The sequence below is a fragment of the Vespa crabro genome, chromosome 4, assembly GCF_910589235.1.
Source record: "Vespa crabro chromosome 4, iyVesCrab1.2, whole genome shotgun sequence".
Classification (NCBI taxonomy): Eukaryota; Metazoa; Arthropoda; class Insecta; order Hymenoptera; family Vespidae; genus Vespa; species Vespa crabro.
Window position 1 is genome coordinate 5,885,713 of NC_060958.1, and position 17,500 is coordinate 5,903,212.

Consider the following 17,500-nt stretch of genomic DNA (forward strand, 5'->3'; position numbering starts at 1 on the left):
TCCTCTTCGCTTTTTTTTCGTTTTTCTCTTTTTTCCTTTCTCTCTCTCTCTCTCTCTCTCTCTCTCTCTCTCTTTCTTTTTTTTTTTGATTTCGAACAGTTCGTATGTATTATAAGTGTTATATATTTTTTTTCCGATAAATCGAGAGCCGAATTTAACGTTGAATGATTTTTCAATCCTTTCTTCTTTTCTATTACGATTTTGGATAACGCAATTTGTTACGGTCGATCTTTTTTATATGGCCACGTTACTCGTTCTTTCTGAAATGAAATGAAATTAGATGAAATAAAGAAAAAGAAAGGAAAAAAGTAAAGATAGAAAGAAGAAAGAAATTAATTCGCTCGATTGGACGTTTGAAAGATCGTAGAACGATATCGAAATTCGTGCAAACGAAATACATAAATGTAGACACACATACAGACACACATACATACATATATATAGACACATATTCAAATACAGAACGATCCGAGTGATATCATCGCGTGCGACGAAGACGAAGCGACGAGGTAACGAACGAGTTAATCAACTAATTGCCATTAATATCGCGACTCATGGCGATTATTCTCTCGTTCCAATGAAACATATGAAATTAACACGGGAATTAGAGATAAATATGAAATAGAAATAGAGATAGATAGAAATAGAGATAGAGATAGATAAAGATAAAGAGAGAGAAAGAGAGAAGGATATATAAATAGATCAATTAGCAAATAGATAAACAAGTATAGAAACAATGAGAAAGAGAGAGAGAGAGAGAGAGAGAGAAAGAGAGAAAGAAGAATGTTTCAGAACAGAGTAAAGCATTTTAACTTGGTGAATTTCAGCGTGTGGGAGCATTTAGGATCGTATGAATAATAAGAGCGCCACTGGGAAAAGCAGGACGCAACGAAGCGCGGAAACGGAGGAAGCCAACCCCAAAGGAGAAGATCGGCTCTTGCAAACCGTGTGAGAAAGATAGAGAGAGGGGGGGAAGAGGGGGAGAGAGAGAGAGAGAAAGAATCTTCCTAAAGGGAAAAGATACTTTGTCGTCTTAAACTTCTCCGATCGTTTCGTCGAATCACCTTACTATTATTTACTTATTATACGTGCTCCGGAACTTTTATTCCTCTTCTACTGCATTATTACCTACCACCCCTCACGCTCAAGACGAACAATCCGATTCGATTTCATTGAGTCAAGTCTCTTCCTCGAGCCGACGATCTCTTAAAAAGACTTTCCATAGGATTTATTTTCTTTTTCTTCCTTTTTTTTTCTCTTTTTCTTTGTTCCTTTTTTTCTTTCCTTCTTTCTTTTTTTTTCTTTTTTTTTTTCCCTTTAGAAATATATTTCATCGTATTTGCCATCATATTTGTTCTTTCTTCTTTTTTTCTCTGTTTTTTCTATTTTTTTTTTTTTACTTTTTTTTTTTTTTTTTTTGATAATTACATAGGCAAATAGAACGTTTGTTATTTCCAATAATAAATTTCAATTCGTTTACAATCCTAATAAGATATATCATTTAACGTTAATATATATTTGAAAAAATAATAAACACCGTTTATAATGTAGCTGTCTAATTAATCAGAATCGATGTGATTTAATTCGAGAAGAAATCAACGATCGTAACAACTTTTACGTAACCTTTGATCTTCTTCCTTTATTTTCGTTAGGTTTCGTTCAACTGTTACGAGACGAGAGGCAAGGAAAGATAATACGAAATAATAAATATATTTATACTTTATTTTTGAAAAATATAAAAATCTTAAGGTGTCCCTTTTTCTTAACTAACGTTTCGGTTTTCATTCTCGTTCGTTTCTTCTTTCTTTTTCTTTTTCTTTTCTTTTCTTTTCTTTTCTTTTTTTTCTAAGGCTAATGGCTCGCAAGGAAGTCAGAGAAAAAGAAAAATGGAAAGAGTCACCGTTCAGAAACGAGAAACAGCGTTTTCGCCTCGTTATCGAAGTCGAGTCTACCGAGACAGAGTCTTGTTCTCTCTCTCTTTCTCTCTCTCTTTCACTCACTTACTCTATTTCTCTCTCTCTCTCTCTCTCTCTCTCTCTCTCTTTCTTTCTAGTTTTTTCTCACTCTCTTTTGTCGTTCGGTCCTAGCCTTCGAAAAGGTTTCATTAGTAAAGGACCACGCGCGGATCCTTTCGTTTGTAGTCGAGGAAAACGCGAACATTTTTCAGCTTACGCCTAACACCCAGATGTCTTAGTCGTCGAAAAATTCGTCGAGCTTTGATTTTTATTTTTATATTATTATTATTATTATTATTATTATTATTATTATTATTATTATTATTATTATTATTATTATTATTATTATTATTATTATTATTATTATTATCATCATTATTGTTAATATTATTCTTATTTTTCTTTTATTTTTATATTTTATCTCATCTCAATTTAATTTCAATTCCTTAACGACAAAGAAAAATATTGCGTGAAAATCAAAATGATCGTAGGACGAGACATATGCACGTATATCGCGTAGATCCTGCGATATCATTTGTTACACAACAATAAGAATTTATCTTATGAGATTTATTCATTGTCTTCCTTTAATTATTTCCAAACGATCGATCTAACAAGTCCGACATATGAATTTTAATTATAACGCGACACGAGAATTTTGCCAGATATGAATTTTTAATTAATCAAGATTTATCATGTTCCACCGAGTATAAAATAAAACATTTCAAGAGTTTTTAAACACTTTTATTGTTAGATTCTTTTACAATGATGTCATACAATATACATACATATATACGAACATATATTTATTATATCTATAAAAATTTATGAATGATATTAAACAGTTATAAAGATTATTTTTCGCAGATATATTAACATCCTAAGTTCTCGAGGAAAAATTCGAGACAAAAAGTAATAATTTCAATGAATGATCTTCGTCAATGATATCGATTATCTCCGAGAACAAAAAAAGAAAGAGAACAACAGAGAGGGAAAGAGAGAGTAAGAGAGACTGAGAGAGAGAGAGAGAGAGAGAGAGAGAGAGAGAGAGAGAAAGAAAGAGTGAGTGAGAGAACAAAATAATGATAAAGAAAAAAAATAGTCTGAGTGGGTGCAAAAAAGCGTGCTAAAAGCCGCAACGAGCTAATAACCGTAGCGACTAGATTCTAAAGAAATAGGGTGAAGAAGGGAGCCCTTACTTACATATATACGTATATATATATATATATACATAGTTGCACATATATATATATATATACATAGTTGTACATATATATATATATATATACATAGAGAGATCATCCTCGCAGAGTTGTGCCGCACGGTTGCTTGGTGGAATCGCAAAGACGATAGTCTTGGAAAGCCGCTTGGAGTCTCCGCAGCTAGCACGTTATATTCAATAAAACCCAAATGTACCGCGAGAGACCCTTTTTCTGGCTCCCTGTTCTATCTGCTCTCATTTTTACTCTCCTATCCCTCCTTCTTTTCTTTACCCTTTTTCTCTCTTTCTCTCTCTTCTTGTCTGTCTATTTTTTCCTTTCTTCTTTTCGCCAACAGCAAGATCATTCGTCGAGGTTTATTTTGCGTAAGCGACGAAAGTCGCCCTTAGGGTGTGTAAGGCGTTTCTCTCTCTCTCTCTCTCTCTCTCTTTCTTTCTCCCTCTCTCTCTCTCTTTATTTATCTATCTATCTCTCTCTTTCTTTCTCTATCTCTTTATTTTTTTTATACGCTCTTCTTTACGACAAGAGCTGGTTCACCTTCTTCGTCTTCTTCTACTTCTATTTCTACTACACCTTCTCCTCCTTTTCCTTTTCCTCCTACTCCTCTTCCTGCTTCTCCTCCTCCTTCTCTTCTTGTTCTTCTTCTTCTTCTTCTTCTTCTTCTTCTTCTTCTTCTTCTTCTTCTTCTTCTTCTTCTTCTTCTTCTTCTTCTTCTTCTTTGATGTCAGATCCAGCGAAACAGGGCTCTTGGTCCAAGGCTCTCAGGTCAGCCTCCAAGGGGTAACGAGCATCCACGCGTTACTTTCTGTTTTTGATGGAAATTAATTTAAAGCGCGCGTTTTAATCAAGAGAGTGCCGCCCGAGGTGCGCCGTACTCCTACTTTACCTTTTCTCCAAACCTTTTTATTTTTATTTTTTCTCTAATTTTCTAATTTTTTTTATTTTTTTTTTCTTTACTCTTTTTATTTTTCCCGTTTCTTTTTTCGTTTTATTATTTTATTATTTTCTTTTTTCCTTCTTTCTGTTTTCTTCTTGTATTTCTTTTTTTTTCATCTTTGCTTTCTTTCTTTTTGCATATATATATATGTGTGTGTGTGTGTGTGTGTGTGTGTGTGTGTATATATATATATATATATCTCATACTCTTTTATTTTCACAGTTTTTCTTTTTTCACTTCCTCCATTTGTTTGCGTTTCTTGTTTCATTTATGTTATCAACCCCGAAGGTATCATTTTTCTAGTATATAAACCCTTTTACGTTGGAGAATAATTGTTCATATACATCGTTTTTGAATATATCCGTATTAATTTTCAACGATTCTGTGTACAACGAGTTTTTCTTCCTTTTTCTTTTCTTCTTTGTCTTCTTTTTGTCTTTCGTTTCGACTTTATTGAAATTCATTTCTTTCTCTTAGAAAACCTCGCGTTATATCGTCCAGGATTATTTCTACTTGTTTTCGTCTGTCTCGACTACACGTAAAATGACATTCCTTCTTCTCCATCCAAAAGAGATAGCGCGTTAACGTTAGCTGAAACGACAGAAATGAAGAAAGAGAGATAGAACGAAACACGATGGAAAGTGAGAGAGAGAGAGATAGACAGAGAGAAAGAGAGAGAGAGAGAGAGAGAGAGAGAGAGAGAGATAGGGAGTAGCGATGAAACTCCATGAAGCTTCACTCGGTTGAGTTTGGTATGAGGGTGTTATTGGGTCGCGGCCACTTAATATGCAAATGCAACGTGGAGTCTGGCTGGGCCCCGACGTCACCCGGACCACCAGACGGCAGTCAACAGGGCCAATACTTTAATTTACATTTAAAATTGCTCAAGGCTTGACAGCCGACACCTTGTACTACTCCGCCCCTGTTCTTTCTCTCTCTCTCTCTCTTTCTTTGTCTCTTTCTGTCTCCCTTTCTCTCTTTCCGTATTCTCGAAACATAACGATAACCGATAACTTTTTAATAATTTTTCTTTTCGATTGATCAGAAAGATTTAAAGAAAAAGAATAGAACAAAAAAGTTTCTTCTTCTTTTCCATATTTTTTTAATTCGTCTATTAATTAAAATTAAATTTACAAATACATATATATATATATATATATATATATATGTAATAATATATATAAAAAAATATATATATATATATGTAATGGTGGAAAGTTGGAATAATAGTATCCTATCAGCCGATCGAGTGAACAAACAATGCAGGAACCAGTTAGTTTACTGGTTACCGAGGAGAAAAATGTCGACCGAGAGTACTTACACATAGTGTGCAATAACGTGTAATTGTTACGCGTTTGAAGTGTTAGGATAAAATGAACGCGACAAAGGGAAAGAAAAAGAGAGAAAGAGAGATAGATAGATAGAGAGAAAGAGAGAGAGAGAGAGAGAGAGAGAGATAGATAGAGAAAAGAGAAAAAAAGAAAAAGAAAAAGAAAAAAGATGAGATCGAGAGGGGAAGCAAATAAATTTATATATATAAAGAAAGAAAAAAAGAAACGAGTTAATAAAACGATTCGTACACGGTTCGCCGCCATACATAACAACCGAACGTTATGTATAACCATATTATATTTTCGCCAGGAGTAGTATATCGTTACGGCAAATTGTCTATTTACATAAGCGCGCCGGTGTGTCATTCTCCTCCCCATCGTGAATTTCGATGGGTTAGCGAACTAACGCGCGCGAACGATCGTACTCGTTCGCGTTCGCGCTCGCGCGAGTTACTGGCGTAGAAGGGACGAACGACGACGAATCCTTCGATCCATCGATACCGCAACGCGTCATTTCGATGACGGCCTGGATTCAGTGGGGTGACCTATCCTCTCATACCTCCCCTCTACCAACCCTTATACAGACTCATCCGAGCTTCCAAGCTTTCCCCTCGACCATTGCTACCCTCTATTTCACCCCCTTTCGAACCACTCTCTCTCTCTCTCTCTCTTTCTCTCTCTCTCTCTCTCTCTTTCTCTCTGTCTGTCTGTCTGTCTGTCTGTCTGTCTGTCTGTCTGTCTGTCTCTCTCTCTCTCTCTCTCTCTCTCTCTGTTTCGTTCATGCTCTTCTCAGTAGCGACGCAGCGCTCAGTGTTTAGTACAAACACGCAAAAGCATCCGAGGGCTTTGCCAATCGTGCTTTTTGCCTGACGAAGAGGATTTGCTCGCATTGCCGGCCGCTCGACGCTCGCCATATTGGGGCCGTCTACGATAATCGTTTACCGTTTGTTGTATCGCATATACGAATTCACGTAGCACCATCGTCTAAAATAATGCTTTCTCTCTTTCCATCTTTCTCTCTTTCTATCTTTCTATCTCTCCCTCTCCTTTTCTCTGTTACTTTTTATCGTATGGGTATGTACGCGTGCACTCGCGTATAAGTAGTAGTATAATACTACGTAAATATCGATCGCTTCTTTGTGAAAGTATGTAATTACTTTCTGATTAAATTGAACAACGAATCAAGAAGGCTCGTTACGTAGGAGAAAGGAAAATCATTTCCTTTCGTTCCTTCTTTTTGTTGTTCCCTTTTCCTTCGTATTTTCTCGTTTTTATTTATTTATTTATTTTTTTTATTTTCCTCGTCAAAGTTTCGGCACAAAAGTAAAGTTGTCGTTGTTAAATTATTAGAGCGAAAACGTCTCCAGCTACTTATATCTATTAATATGATCCTCTTTCTACGTAAAAGATATATATATATATATATATATATATATATCCCTTATTATATCCTATATATATATATATATCCCTTCATTATAGTAATGATCGCGGAAAAGATGCGAAAAGTATATTACAATGAAGTATCAGAAATCGATAGTTTCGGAAAAATATCATGGATATGTATATTCTATATGGATAAGGTAAATACATATCTATATATATTTTAGAGAAGAGTTCATAGGTCGTAGTTGAACATATACATACACAGGTATATACATAATAACACTCCGTTGTTCATTTGTTAGGGGAGTATCGAAGGCAGGAAACATGGTAGGAATAGGGACACTTTCTTGTTTGGCGGAAAGCCGCAATACCGGATCTCGTATTGGGTCGTATTGGGTCGTAGATGGGGTCGCAATATTTGGCAGCCGATGAAGTGGTTACCCGTCGACAGGAAACGATTCCAACTCCTGCGAAGGGTGAAGTACACAGTACAATGCGTTTGACGCTTTGCTCTCTGTTTATCCAACCCTTCCTTCCTACTTTGTCATTTGCTAGCTCTTTCTCTCCCTATCTCTATTTCTATCTCTACATCTTCTTTCGTTTGTCACGTTTATCGCAAACAAATTCAAGTTCGTAGGCCACTTAATTTATACTCCGTTGGTTCTTCCTGGAAAGTCAAAGTTTTCGACTCCCTTTTACACATTAACCAGACTTTATTTTTTTCTACTCCAATTAAACAGAGTGACGAGAAAAGGATCAATCAACAGGAAACTCCCAATAAATCGAAGAACTTCGAAAGTTCTCTCTCTCTCTCTCTCTCTCTCTCTCTCTCTCTCTCTGGTTTGTTAAATCAAAAACATATGTAATTATAGATATTAGTCTCGATCGTTGCCAATCGATATCATTTCATTGATATTCTTTAAATATTCTGCATTTTTTTCTTCTCTCTTTTCCTCTCCTTTTCTTTTCCTTTTTTTTTTCTTTTTCCAATGAATAGAGATCGATGCTCATAGATTCTTCCAACGGAAAAGCCTTTGGACTCAACCGATCGAAGCTCCTATTCTCGCGAGATACGCTCATTTAAATGAGAGTGAGAGCTAAATTTTGCCTCGATTAAGTCTCAAAAATTCAAGCGCACGAACCCCTCTTCCCCCCTTACTACCCCTTCAACTTCAACGTTCGTACAAGGTAAAGGGGTTGTACGCCAAGCAATTTGAATATTTATAAGGAGGAAAGGAGGCCCTGTGAAATTTCCAAGTAGGTTTACAGATATCGCCAATTCAGACAGCTCTGAATACATTAATGGAATTCGAGGAGACTCTATGATTTGACGCACTCTTTCTTTCTTTCTTTCTTTCTCTCTTTCTCTCTCTCTTTCTCTATCTCTATCCGTTTGTCTCTTTTCTCATTGCGTTTCCGCTTGAACGATGCAAGTCCCGGAAGAGAAATTTTCTTGAACAAACCTCTAACATAACTCTTTGCTTTTTAATCAGGTTCCACTAAAAGATCATCCCAAGGCGATCATTTTAAAGATTTCGTAATCGATACTTGGAATATCTTAAAGATATAAGAGAATGACAGAAGAAAGTTTTGATTAAATCAATGGTGCCCGTTAGTTAGCGGAATCGTGCCGCGTATCGTTCAGTTATAAGTGACTTTGCGAAGAAAAGAAAAGAAAGGAAAAAAAAGAAAAAAAAGAAAAGAAAAATAGAGCAAGAGAAAAAAGAAAAAAGAAGAAGGGGAAAAAAAAAGTATTAAAACTGACGGATGGAAAAGTGCCCAATTATCGAACGTACGTCCGACGCTTTCGCATTATATTCGCGATATGTATCAAGAGAGATAGAAAGAGATAGAGAAAGATAGAATGGGTAGAGATAGAGATAGAGAGAAAGAAAGGTAGAGATAATGAACGCGTATATGAGAAAAAGAGATGTAGATAGACATACGTACACACTTATACGCGTATATGTGAAGAGAAAAAGAGAGAAAAAGAGAGAGAGAGAGAGAGAGAAAGAAAGAGAAAAAGAGTCGGATTGGTATATATGAAAAACAAACAGCTTTTTCGCCGTTTGATTATCGATCAGTTAAAATCTCCAATTGATATCGAGATTGCCTTAATTGCGTGTATTTGGACGAAAATAAATCGCGCGACAGAGTGGGATACGCGTGTATACGATACGCAGGCGCGCGTAACCAAATGCGCAGAAAAAGGGATAGAAAGAGAGGAGATAGGCCACGGGACAAATAGGAGATGAGTCGACGTCGCCCGAGCCGCTAATTATTCGTGGAAATTCATGAATTCCGCCGTTCGATTCGCTCTCCCGTTCAATTGCAAGCTAGTAGGGAGGTGGTAGTTCGTTTGTTCGTTCGTTCGTTCGTTCGTTCGTTCGTTCGTAGGGATTGATCGTAGGGTGGCTCGATGTGGCCGGAGTTTGAGGTCCCAGATTATTCCCAATTTTCTGACTTTAACATGCTTCGCTACGGCTGGGATTTTTATTCCAAATTATTTTCATATTTCCCTGCCGCTCGGCATTAATCAAACGTTAAAAGCCACTCTCTACCACGACCGTACTACGTTCATCACCTCCACCATCACCACCAATGGCTCACGTCCTCTCTCTTTCTCTCTCTCTCTCTCTCTCTCTCTCTCTCTCTCTCTCTCTCTCTCTCTCTATCTCTTTCTCTCACTCACTCCATTTTTTAAACCGGTTTAAATCATAAGCCGAAACGTACGCTTCGCATGGACGTTATACTTCTATAGTTCTGTGTGTTTCTCTCTCTCTCTCTCTCTTCTCTCTCTCTATCTTTATCTCTATCTCTCTCTCTCTCTCTCTTCTCTCTCTCTCTTCTCTCTCTCTCTATCTTTATCTCTATCTCTCTCTATCTCTATCTTTAACTCTATCTCTGTCTGTCTGTTTGTCTCTCTCTCTCTCTCTCTCTCTCTCTCTCTCTTACTCCCGCTCACTTTTTCGTATTTGCCAAAATCCATTTTCGGTCAGGACGCTGTAACTTTTTTGGATTTTCTCCTTCTACGTAAAGTTAAAACGCAACGTTGGTTGACCAACTTCGACGGAATTTTTGTTTGCCCCGAATATGTTTTTAACAGATTTAGCCGCGATTTAGGCTCTCCTGCGACAGGATCGAACAGAGAAAAAAAGTTTCTACAGTAACGAATTTTGTCGGTTTGACTGGTTTCATTTTTTCGTGTGCATTTTTATTTTTTGTGTTTTTATTATTTCTTTTTTTTGTTTCTTTTTTTTTTTAACTTCTCTTTTTTCTTTTTTTCTTTTTATATTACTTTCATTTCAAATACAATGATTGATAGCGTTTTTATTTCACGCATTTTTTATCCTTTTCTTTTTTTTTCTTCTTAATTTTATCTACTGTTTAACTGTCCGTTGTTTCGACTCATTCTCTCTTTCTCTCTCTCTCTCTTTTCTCTCTCTCTCTTCCTCTCTCTCTCTCTCTCTCTCTCTCTCTCTCTTTCTTTCTCTCTCTCTCTTTTTCTATGTGTGTGTCTGTGCCTGTCTGTCTCTCTCTTTCTCTTTTATCGGATTAGGCATCGGGTAACCGATTGTAAATACGGAGAAGGTAAGACGCAGAAAAGGGGAATTGAAGTTTGCTAAGGTTGTAAGAGGAGTCACGCTGGTAAATATCTTTCTTCCCATTTCGACTAAACTCTAACTCATGTCTCTTCAATCGATCTCTCACTCTCACTCTCACTCTCACTCTCTCTCTCTCTCTCTCTCTCTCTCTCTATATATATATATATATATATATATATATATATATATATATATATTTCTCTCTTTCTCTTTCCTTTCTCAGTCTCTTCTTCTGATCTCTGAGATTCGGATCGTCACAAACTGTTTCGCTTCGACGAATCGAACATTTGCCCGAATGTTCTGTCCCGATAGGGATGGGCATCGTGTATTAGATTAATTCTAGTTTTCTCCTCCCTTCTTTTTTTTCTGTCCGATAAATTTTCAGGTCATTGTATATAAATCGAACGTCAGCGTAACGTAGATACACATACATACATACATACACATATACATATATACATACATACATAGATATATCGTTTGAGGTATCGAGACTAACTCTCCTCTGCTCGATTAATTCACTTCTTCCTCTTGGTAACTATCGTCGTGGAGACTTTGTTGTCCGGTTCAACAAATGAATGATAATAAGATTTGATCGTTTAAGTGAAAAACAAGAGGAAAAAAAAAGAAAAAAAGAAAGAAAAGAAAAAAAAGACAGAGGAAAAGGAAACAAGAAAAAATGGAAAGGAAAGAGAATTATTTAATCCATTCAATAATATATAAATTAGTTCAAATTTTCTTTGTCGATTAATTCAAAATATAATCTAACAGAGTCCTTTCAGTCTTTTAAAAAAATTTCCTCGCGTGTATACACATAACGTAGCATTCTCTCTCTCTCTCTTTCACTTCCTCCCATTTTCTCTTTCTTCTTTTTCTTTGAGGTAAGAGGATTATGTCAAAAAAAGAATTAAAAATGTCAAGTTGAAAAGTGGTGCTTTGCGTACTCGAGGAGGGTAGGAGCATATTGAAAGGACCATAAAGAAGGAGGATAGTGCCGAAGGAGGAAGAGAAAGAGGAGGAGGGGGAGGAGAAGAATCCCTCAGGCGGTTGGTGGATACACCACGTTGGAAAGAGGGATCGTCCTCTTGGTTGAAAGGACAAGACGATGCTCGGAGGGCTAGTAACAGTAAAAGGTGGAGAGAAGAAGTTGCTCTCTCTCTCTCTCTCTCTCTCTCTCTTTCTCTTTCTCTCTTTTCTTTTTTATCCTCCTTCAAGTATGATCTCTTCATTTTCTTTGCTACTCTTCTTTGCCGATTCTTCCTCTCTCTCTCTCTCTCTCTCTCTCTCTCTCTCTCTCTCTCTCTCTCTCTCTCTCTCTCTATTTCTTTTTATCTATCTTTCTCTCACCGATGTTGCATTGCTTGTAAAAAGTATAAAGAGAGAAGAAAAGGGAGAGAGAGAGAATCTCTCGTACAAGTCAGTTTGCCTTTTACATTACATTTATTTTACTTCATTTTTCGCAGGAATAAATGTCTTCGAGGCTTTGCCAGTCGGTTAGGAAAATACTTTCATAATGCTTCGACTCTCTCTTTCCCTCTTTCCGTTTGTCTGTCCTTCTCCTTCTTCTTCTTTTTCTTCTTCTTCTTCTTCTTCTTCTTCTTTTTCTTCTTCTTCTTCTTCTTTTTCTTTTTCTTCTTTCTCTTTTTCGTCACGTTGCACTTTTGTTCTTCACCCTCTCTCATACTTTCTCTTCCTCTTTCTCTCTCTCTCTCTCTCTTTTTATTTTTTTCTTCTTTTCTTTTTCAGATTACATTTGAAAGAACGTACACGACAAAGAAGTTATGCGTGTTTATGTGCGTGTAAAAGATAGATAGATAGATAGATAAAGAGAAAGAGAGAGAGAGAGTGAAAGAGAAAGAGAAAGATAGAGAAGGAAAAGCTAACCTTTACTTTTCGTTCCACATCGGTAAACTTTTTGATGTAACTTTGAATATCGTTTTCCTGCTTTCCGTTTACTCGCAGAAAAATATTTATTTTATATCCACGAGAAGATCGTTATTAATCTTCCTCGTTTCGTGATAATTTTCTCTCTCTCTCTCTCTCTCTCTCTCTCTCTCTGTCTGTCTGTCTGTCTGTCTGTCTGTCTGTCTCTTTCTCTATATCTATTTCTCTCTGTCTCTCTCTCTTTCTCTTTCTCTTCATCTTCAGAACCGTTTCGAAAGCATTTAATAGATAACGTTTAATGTTAAATACTTCTCTAAACCTCGAATCATAAGATGGTACACATACAAGTAATTTTGCGATGGTCGAAACTTACCCTTGAAGATTAATCGACACGTAAGAATGATATCTCCCTAGATAGCTAAGTCTCGAGATTTCGGAAATAGTTCGGAGTTTTGTAGCATCCATCGAGACGGAAGACCGCCGGTTGACTTTACCTGACTCAACCGGCTTCCCTGGTAATTCGAGAGGAAGCTTTGGACGCCGACGAGAGTTGGCTGATTGCGTGCCACGAGGGAGAGACCACATACTCTCTCTGTTCTCTCTCTCTCTCTCTCTCTCTCATTCTCTCTCTCTCACTCACTCTTCGTTGCTCCTATCCCTTTAACTTTAACGAAGTTAGCGATAAAATCGTCGTAACTGGTTATAACGTCCAATGGGATTCATTTCCAACGTAGGTATTATATTTTTCATTTCATTTTCTATCAAATGCTTGTCCTCGTTAACCTTTCCTTTATCTTTTTTTTATCCGTGCACATGTATATACAAGTGTACCCAACGCTATGTGTTACGGTATTATTATGCAAGTCTACGTATTTCTTTTTCTTTTTTTTACCTTTTTTTACTTCATTTTTTTTCTTTTTTTTTTTTTTTTGATAAATATAGCTTTCATACAATTAGGTTAATTCACAGACGAGTACAATCTCATTGTAATAATACATTTTTAACTTATAATGACACATTTGATTATGAACTTAACACAATGTTTTATATATATACATATATATATAAATTATATATATATATATATATATATATATATATATATGTATAATTTATATCAAAATTATAATCGTAAAATGCATTGTATAAACACATATATTATATTCTATTTTTATACTTGGAAAGAGTTTATCAAACGATCCTATATGGTCAGTAATATATCTATGCAATGAGTAATATTCGAAATGTTGAGAAAGAAAAGAGCATGCTTGTACGACGAGAGAAAATCGATCGTTTCTACGTTAGCGATGTACCACAGACGAAACGCATCGACAGAGATTCGACGTTGGGTTCTAGTTAGAGCGTTCGCATCGACGCGACGCGACGCTACGCTACGCGACGCGACGCGGTTCGGTCTTCACAATGGAACGGGTTGAATCAAAGGAGGACATTATTCCCGGACACGTAGGAATATTCTGAATCCCACGTGCAATAGAATGCGGCCATTGTACCGAGCGTTTCAGCCGGCAAGCATTGATTCCTAATCGACGCACGGACGCGCATAGTATTTCTCCCTTCGCACCTATCTACCTACCTACCTACCTACCTACCTACCTACATGTATTACATAGATATGTAGTATACCTATGTTCTACGAACTTTCGATACATCTTGAATGAAACAAGGGATGAAACTATATACGCGAGTTTTATATGAAATAATCTTTTCATTCAAATAGATAAATATATATAAGTACGTACGTAAATAATAATTTTATATACATTGGGAAGTCATTTTTAAAATATAAATTAAAATTATCCTTAAGTCCATAGTATCGATAACGCTGTTCCATAATTAAGGCGCACATGCTTCTCCATTAATTGGTACGATCGAGTTGGGTAACGTTATTTCGTAGGACAAACATAGCTTCAAATTTTGACTTAATCGGTAATACCACCGATACATATATATATATATATATATATATATATATATATATGTATGTGTGTGTGTGTGTGTGTGTGTGTGTGTGTGTGTATCCTCGTTGTGACGATAAATCAAGACATTCTATATCTGTGCGACTACACACGTACCTTAAAATACATATATAATACATAGTATATATACTGTAATATACTTCTAGGTATCGTTTCTAGGATCATGTTCATTCACTGAGACTGTCCTAGTCTCGATGACGAAGGATACGATCGTGACGTATGTACATACGTGCGAAAACGATATTTCACAGACAGTTTGATGAGCTTCGCACATTAAGCCGGGGATAAGTAATTATCGACTGAACAGTGACCAGCCACCGTCGTCGTTGGTCGGCCACTCCCTCCTGAGGTGTCCCTGTGCGTGTCACCGCATTAACCACCTCTATATAGACATCGTTCTCATCAAAGTTCAAACGCTGCATATCTCCGATACGTCATTGTAACCTCTCTGCACGGCTTAATTAACGAGACTCGACGGTGTGCCACGGAACCAAAATTAGTTTCCTTCGCTTGGCCAACCTTCGATCTCGAATATCCTTCAGACAGCCCTCATTCTCTTCTTCGTTCGTATTCCTACTTTATTCTTCGTTTTATTATTATTATTATTATTATTATTATTATTATTATTATTATTATTATTATTATTATTATTATTATTATTATTATTATTATTATTATTATTATTATTATTATTATTATTATTATTATTATTATTATTATTATTTTCATTAATTTCACTCGAATTTCATTTACGATTTATTTAGAAATATTCCTACTTTATTCTTCGTTTTATTATTATTATTATTATTATTATTATTATTATTATTATTATTATTATTTTCATTAATTCCGTTCGAACTTCATTTATGATTTATTTAGAAAATATTTATTTGATCGAATAAATCAATATTGTTTCTATATAATTATTTTCTTGTATATATATATATATATATATATATATATATATATATATATATATAACAAAAACTATATATCTGTATGTGTGCGTATATATATATATATTTGTTTTACTTTTCTGTTTTTTCTTCTTTTTCTTTTTTTTCTTTTCTTTTTAATAATAAGAAAAAAATATTCACGGCTTTTACTCACCGAGAACACAAATGTCAAACGGTATAATGAATATTTTGTTTTTTCGATATGTTTCAGATATATACAAGCATCCGATGTGTTATTATCTACAAAGCCATTGGAAACGATCAGCGACGAACATACATATGTATATTGGTGAGATAATGAAATTTTCCATTTGTATATTCTCCGATCAGGAAAGATATCACAATCATATCTGTTCGCATTTATTTACACAAAACGTGATTTTAATAATCTCGACGAGTGTAGGTAACATCGAATAATCATCGGCCATGTGAAAATCAACGGGAGAGAGAGAAAGAGAGAGAGAGAGAGAGAGAGAGACAGAGAAAGAGAGAGAGAGAGAAAGAAAGAAAAAGACAAAGAGAGAAATAGATAGATAGATAAATAGATATAAATATATAAAATCGATGAAACTTTTCGTAGAGATGGCGAGAAGTTTCTGTATTGCATTCAAAGCCAATTTCGATTTACGTTTATACGTATAATACGTTTTAAGATAGAGAAAAAGATAATAATTAGATAATAATAAGAAAAGATAATTTTAGAGATAATTTTAAATTAAGAAAGATATATATATATATATATATATATATATATATATATATATATACATTTTGGCTCTTTCTCTCTCTCTCTATCTCCTTTTCTTTTCTTTTCTTTCTTAAAATGTGAATCGACGATATCGATATATGGATTAAAATCATTCGCGAATTGAATTAATTGTATTAGTTGTATTAGTTTTATTAGACGATAATACAAATTTGACAACATGAAAACCTTAGATATTCGTGATATCTATCTATTTAACTATTTATCTATTTATCTTGGTTTTATTATTTTTTCACGAGTTCCTCAAACCATTCAGACTAAGGAATATTAAAAGGACCAATGAAAGAATCTTGCTCGTTGAACAAGTCGGCTTCATTTCCTTTTTCCAACTTTTCTCTCTCTCTCTCTCTCCCTTATTCTTTTTCCATTCCGTAAGCTTATATCCTTAATTAATAACCCGATTGCTTCTACAACGATACATAGGGTATTCAGTAGGCTTTTTCTACCTTTCGTTATCATCTTTCTTCTCGTCGAGAAGAGTCTTCGAAGCAGAGAGTTCGAATTCCGTCTCCTGCTTGGAGAAAATATCCATCTCCTTCCATGATAGAGTAAAGAGTGGTTAACTCTAGCTCGTCGATGCTATTCAAGTAGACGACGGGGCTTCCGTGTAGTCGAAAAGAGAGAAGAAAAAAAAAGGAAGAAAGGAAAAAAGAGAAAAAGAAAAGGAAAAGCATAAATAAGGAGGATCTTCTCTCTCTTCGTTTCTCTTTCTCTTTCTCTGTCTGTCTGTCTTCCTCTCTCTCTCTCTCTCTCTCTCTCTCTCTCTCTCTCTCTCTCTCTCTCTCTCTCTTTCTGTCTCTTTCTCTCTCTCCCTTCCTCACTCTCTTTCATCGGAGATATTTCATAATTTTCTGATATTTTTATTTCGATCACACAATCAGTACATTATTCTTCGTAAATCCGTTCATTCTCATAATTATTTCTATTTCAATGAAACGCATACAATTAATATTTTCTGTTCGAAATATATGTATCTGTATTCAGAGGAAATAAGAAAAAAAGGAGAGAGAACAAAGGTGAATAGAGAGCAAAAGAAAGAGAGAGAGAAAAGAAGTTTGAAAAAGGGGAGACAAAAATCAGTGTAGGCTGTGAGTCAAGCGATGCTCGTTCGACCTTTCTAATATCAATTAACAAAACACAATTACCGTGTAATTACCGAGAGAAGAGAATGGCCATTGGCCATCGGCGTCTCTCTTGGAGAAACCAGCTTGTTCCGTTACATTCTCTTCTGGTTGGACTTTGCTAACATATATACACATACACACGCAACACACACACACACACAAACTATCTCTCTCTTTTTCTCTTTGTCTCTCTTTCGCTCTTGCAAGTCACGATACAAAAGCAGCGAAGTTTCCTTTTTTCCTCGCTTTCGTAATTGTCGGCCATCGTATGCGTGCGTACGTCTATTGTGTGTATACATATGTATGTGTGTGTATGTGTGTACGCGTATGTGTAGTGTG

The 17,500-nt window shown here is 35.6% G+C and overlaps 1 long non-coding RNA gene across 1 annotated transcript in view; it reads left to right on the plus strand.

Annotated features, from left to right (window-relative positions):
* LOC124423329 overlaps positions 1 to 17,500 on the plus strand; it is a 101,776-nt gene that overhangs the window by 63,800 nt on the left and 20,476 nt on the right. The window contains exon 3 of the long non-coding RNA XR_006942051.1: positions 15,483 to 15,560. This is a non-coding gene — a long non-coding RNA (uncharacterized LOC124423329). The remainder of the gene's footprint in view (positions 1 to 15,482; positions 15,561 to 17,500) is intronic.